We start from the raw sequence: 6,100 nt of genomic DNA on the forward strand, positions 1-6,100 counted from the left end.
TGTTTTGTGGCTCGTTGGTCTAGTACAGGGATATTCAATTGGCGGCCCGTGGGCCACATGCGGCCCGCCAGGAGCTTTTATGTGGCCCCTGGTCATATTTCAAAAAGGGGGTGTTTGGTGAGAGAAAAAAAAAAAAAAAATTAATATTTTTATAACTGGCTACTATGGACTAAAATGGTTGTGTTCAATGCTTAATATAATATTCAAATAAGGAAATCTTGGTGGAAAGTGGTGCTTTGTCATTATGGCGTGTTTTATTAAAAGTAGAAGCGACAGCTCTTATTAACAAGCTGCAGAGGCGACAGGCTGAAACAGTCTCCGGGGAGTGTGATCACTAAAAGCCCATTAAATGAGCGGAGATAAGACATGTCCCTTTACCCACTTACGATGATTGATGTAAGAATAGGATCGACCTTTTCTCTTTTTGTTATATTGAATGATGAATCCCCAATTTTTTGTTGGTACTTTTATAAAACTTGGATGGCCATGCCGGTTCATGCCGGTACCGCGCTACTTCCGTAAACAAAGCACGACGTCACAGCGGACGGTACCATTGCGGTAATTGAGGGGTTTCCATTAGAGGGACACAATAGACCGGATTGGGGAGAATTCCCTATGATGTACGCATCTCTTCTTTTGTCTTTTATTAATAAGATCGATCAATCTTGTTACCCAAAAAAATAAAAAAATAAATAAAAAAATAAATAAATGAATAAATAAATAAATAAAAATAAATAAAAAATAAATAAAAATAAATAAATAAATAAATAAATAAATAAATAAATAAATAAATAAAATAAAACATTAACTTTAAGATTTATGGGGAACACTGTGTTCTTGTTTTCTTCACCGCTATATCTAAATACATGGACAAATGGGTGAAAAACTGATGGATCATACTATGAACAGAAGGGTGCAGGGGTGTATGTGAGGGTGGGCAACATTATTATTTTATGTTATTTTATTTTATTTTTTCCCCCCTCTCTTTTCTTTTTTCTCTTTATCATGGGGCTCTTTATTTTTGAGCTAATAAAGCGGGGCCTTGGATGGCAGTCCATCTAGGAGAAGGATCACTCTGATTTCAAAACCTTGGGAGTAAACCCGAATAAAAATCCGGTCCCATGTTCCTGGACAAGACACAAACTGGAACCACAGACATCGGCAGCAGGATGTCTGTCAGTGGAGGCACCAGAAGAGCTCTCAATAGGGCCAATGAAGCCTCCACAAATGGCGTGCGGTATAGCTTCTTGCAAGCAACAGGTGGCGTCAACCAGCAAGTCAGCTGATACTGCGGGGCGATCTCTTCATCTGCACTGTCTGTTGCATTCTTTTGTACCACAGTGCATATGATGTCGAGAACCAGAGAGGCAGTCTGGTGGGGGCACGACACCAACTGGCTTACGTATAGTGCAAGGCGTTTTGTGTTCGAGGTGGAAAAGCCCTGTGGCTATGGAGTGACTATGACGGTGGCAGGCTTGAGAGGCTGGAAGCTGCTAGTAGGAGCTCTGCACACAGGCGACTCGCATCTGATGGTCGCAGCTGATCTGAATCTGAGCCCAGTAAGCTGAGGCAGCAATGAGAGTGACCGGGCAGCCCTATGTAGGGATAGCACTGCCCGCCCCAGAAGGGGAGGCCCCTAGAAAAGGTGGGGTAGACAAAGCGTGCTCAGAAACCCAAACCTGGCTGGTTTACCGTGACCAGCGGGTCTTCATTCATGCGGTAGGAAATATAAGAAATCAAAGAGAAAGATAACTATTGCGACATGGAATGTTCGAACGATGCTGGACAATGATGACCGACCGGAGAGAAGGACTGCATTGATCGCTCGTGAGCTACGGCTATCGGGTGTTGACATCGCAGCGTTGCAAGAAACACGTTTTGAAGCGCAAGGGCAGCTGCAGGAAGCTGATTACACTTTCTTCTGGATTGGGCAGAATGAGGGGCCCAGAACAGCAGGAGTTGCCTTTGCCATCCATCTATTACAGGACAACTTTGGTCTCTCCCAACTGGAGTCTCGCCCAGACTCATGACCCTGAGACTTCCTCTAGAGAAAGAGCGCTACCTAAGTGTGATAAACGTATATGCCCCAACAATGACCTATCCTGATGAAGAAAAGGAAGCCTTCTACCACCAGCTGACTGAAGTGGTGCAAAAAGTCCCCAAAGAGGACAAACTCTTCATCTTAGGTGATTTTAATGCAAGAGTTGGTACTGATTGCGACACTTACGCTGACGTCTTAGGGAAATTCGGGAAGGGAATGAAGAACTCAAATGGTGACCTCCTGTTGAACTTCTGCACTGAGCATGAGCTGTGCATCACCAACACTTTCTTCTACCAGCCAGAAAAGAACTTCTTCACATGGAAACATGCACGGACTGGGCGATACCACCTACTGGACTACGTCATCACCAGGAAGTCACACCTAAGGGACACCCTCTGCACAAAGGCAATGCGCGGCCCAGAGTGCTCAACTGACCACTACCTCGTGCGGAGCAAACTCAGACTGACTCTAGCACCATTACGTCGAAAGACAAAGCCAACAACAAAGCCAAAGAAACTGAACATCAGGAAGCTGCAAGACAGTGGGCGTTGCATGGAGCTGTCAAACGCCATCAGCACAGCTCTGCAATCGGCGCCAGCGGCAGAGGATGACGTGGAAGAGGCATGGAAGTTTCTGAAAGAGGAGGTTTACAAAGCCAGCAAGGAGGTACTCGGACACCCCAGCAGAAAAATCCCAGACTGGTTTTGGGAGCATGGGAATGAGATCGAGAAATTAATGAAGGAAAAGAGGCAAAGGCATCATGTACACCTGCACGAGAATTCCGCAAGATCCAAAGCTGCTCTGAACGCTACCAAGTCCAAGGTCCAAAGAGAAGTGCGAGCCCTGAAAAATGACTGGTGGCAACGCAAAGCAAGAGAATTGGAGGAGATGGCTGTCAATCAAGACTACCGCGGTCTTTTTGCTGGTCTGAAAGCCATTTATGGCCCAAAGAGCAACCCAGTGGTCCCTATCAGGTCAGCAAATGGAGAGGAGCTGCTCACTGACATGAATTCCATCAAAGAAAGATGGAAAGAGCACTTCAAATCCTTGTTAAATCAGAAAGGAACTGCTCACCCGGATGCAGGAAATCAGCTGGACAAGAGAGAGAAGAGACTGGACCTGTGTGGAAAGATCAATATGGAAGAGCTCCAAAAAGCCTTGAATAATACCGCAAGCGGAAACGCACCTGGCTTAGACGGCATCCCAGCAGACATTCTGAAGAAAGGTGGAAACCACCTGCACAATGCGCTGCTGAGTCTGTACAATGCCTGCCTTCACAAAGGCCAAGTGCCTCAAGACTACCGGGACGCTCTCATTGTAACAATCTACAAGAGAAAAGGAGACAGAGCAGTGTGTAGGAACTACCGTGGAATCTCACTCCTGGCTAGTGCAGGGAAAGTGTTTGCCAAGATCATCCTCGGTAGACTGCAGGCAATCTCTGAGGAAACTCTTCCTGAAAGCCAAAGTGGATTCCGTGCAGGCCGGTCAACCAGTGACATGATCTTCACACTGCGACAACTCCAAGAGAAGGCAGCCGAGCAACATAGACCTCTTTATGTTGTCTTTGTTGACTTTACAAAGGCCTTCGATACAGTGGATCGAGCAACACTGTGGAAAGTCCTTGACATCTATGGATGCCCAACTAAGTTGATTGACATCATCCAACAGTTCCACAATGAAATAAAAGCCCAGGTATCAATAGGAAATGAACCCAGCAAAACCTTTCCAGTGAATCACGGGGTGAAGCAGGGATGCGTGCTTGCACCAACCCTTTTTTCCATGTACTTAACTGCAGTGCTTGACACCATGGACCTGGATCTGAGAAAAGGGGTGTACCTGCGCACAAGAACAGATGGAAAGCTCTTCAACCTTGCACGGCTATGGGCCCTCACCAAAACTCGTGAGACATGCATACGTGAGCTTCTCTATGCAGATAATTCAGCCCTTGTGGCTGATAACCCAGAGGACATGCAGGAAATCGTCAATCGGTTCACTGTAGCTGCCGACATGATGGGGTTGAAGATCAACATTTCTAAGACAGAACTCCTTTACCAACCCGCGCCAGGCAGCCAGTACATGCTCACCGACATCAAAGTCCATGGTGAATCCCTCCAGACAACTCAGTCCTTCACCTACCTTGGGAGCACTGTCACAGCCACCAATTCTGCAGACCTTGAAGTGGAAAAGAGGACCCAGTCTGCAACTAAAGCTTACGGTGCACTGTACAAAAGACTCTGGAGCCAGCATGACATCAGCATGAGAACAAAGGTGAACGTTTACTCAGCCGCTGTCCTTCCATGTCTGCTATATGGAATGGAGTGCACCACCCTCTATAGACGGCACATCAAGACGCTCACTAGGCTACAACTCCGTCACCTGAGAGCAATCCTACATATCAAGTGGCAGGACCGGGTCCCAGATGTGGAAGTTCTGCATAGAGCCCAATGCACCAGTGTGGAAGCAATTATTGCTACGTCTCAACTCAGATGGGCAGGACATGTGATTAGGATGCCTGACCACAGACTGCCAAAAATAGTCCTGTACTCAGAGCTGCAAGAGGGACGGAGGAGCCGAGGTGAACAAAAACTTTGTTTCAAAGACATGCTGAAAAGGAACATGAAGAGGTCGGGAATACCCCATGAAACCTGGGAGGAGGCAGCATCGGACAGGGGAAGATGGAGAGAACTGCTGAAAAATGCAAGGACCTCAATTGAGAAGCAACGTGAGACAGAGTACCAAAGAGCGCATGATCGTAGACACAACATAGCTTCAGCAAGTGATTTCCGCTGCACGATATGCCAGCGCTTCTGCAGATCCTTAGCGGGTCTGCAGGCCCACATGAGAGCCAGCCAGAGTTGGCACTCAACTTGAACATTAAACAGTTAACGTCGGCCACGACGAACTGCCATATATATATATATATCTAGAAGACACAAAATGAGTTTTATGAATTACATGCATATTCATTTTGGACAAGATACAGTTACATCAAATGTATAAAGCACATATTGCATCTTCTTTTCTACAGCCATAGCCGATGTGTAAAGGTCACATTTACTGCACTGTATATCACTATACGATGTTGTAGCCTACTGTTTACTGTGAGGTAAAGTTATTGCATGTTGTTCATACATGTTTTACCTGTACATACTGGTAGCGCAAAAGGAACAGTGTACAGCTGCTTCATATTCATTTGATGTCTTTTCAGCACCCAGTCAATAGCTGAGATGCTGACTGTTTGGAGGTTTGCAAAGATGTTGTTGTCCTCTATAATGGCACTCTTTATCTCCCTTAGTCTTATGGCATTGTTTTGTACAACCATGGTGCAAATAGCCTCCTCCTGTTCAGGTGTGAAAAGGGGCCCTCTGCCACCCCTGTGAAGTTGTCTTGCAGTCCTATGTGGAAAAAATATAGTAATGCAAAACACAAAATTGAGTAAGATAAAATGTCACTGTATATAGTATACTTACTGTATATTGTAAAATGAAAGTAGAAGGAGCTGAAACATGCCATTTGGAGAAGACACCCATCAAACCTGAGACAACTGGAGCAGTTTGCTCATGAGGAGTGGCCAAAATACCTGTTGACAGCTGCAGAACGCTCATTGACAAATACAGAAATTGCATTGATTGCCTCAAAAGGTTGTGCAACAAAATATTAAGTTATAGGTACCATCATTATTGTCCAGCCCCATTTCATTAGTTTTTGTTTTTTTTAATAATTATGTTAATCAACAATTCAAAAGTAATGGCTGATTTTGATGATTTAATTTTCAATAAAGTTTTATTTATTGTTACTTTTGTAAGTTTCAAGTGATTTCAGTGAGAATTGTGGGTTTTTCCTTCTTTAACTGAGGGGTACCAACAATTTTGTCCACGTGTGTATATGGAAAAAGTTGTAAAATACGTCATTCATTGAAGGTGCACCTTATAATGCGGTGCGCCTTATAGTGCGGAAAATACGGTACATACTTTCAGTATTTATGCAAATGTACAATGGTCCATACATAATAACAAATATGTATGCTATAATGTCCACTTGTGCAATAACATCAGCACA

The sequence above is a fragment of the Cololabis saira genome, chromosome 10 (assembly GCF_033807715.1).
Source record: "Cololabis saira isolate AMF1-May2022 chromosome 10, fColSai1.1, whole genome shotgun sequence".
In the NCBI taxonomy this organism is placed as follows: Eukaryota; Metazoa; Chordata; class Actinopteri; order Beloniformes; family Belonidae; genus Cololabis; species Cololabis saira.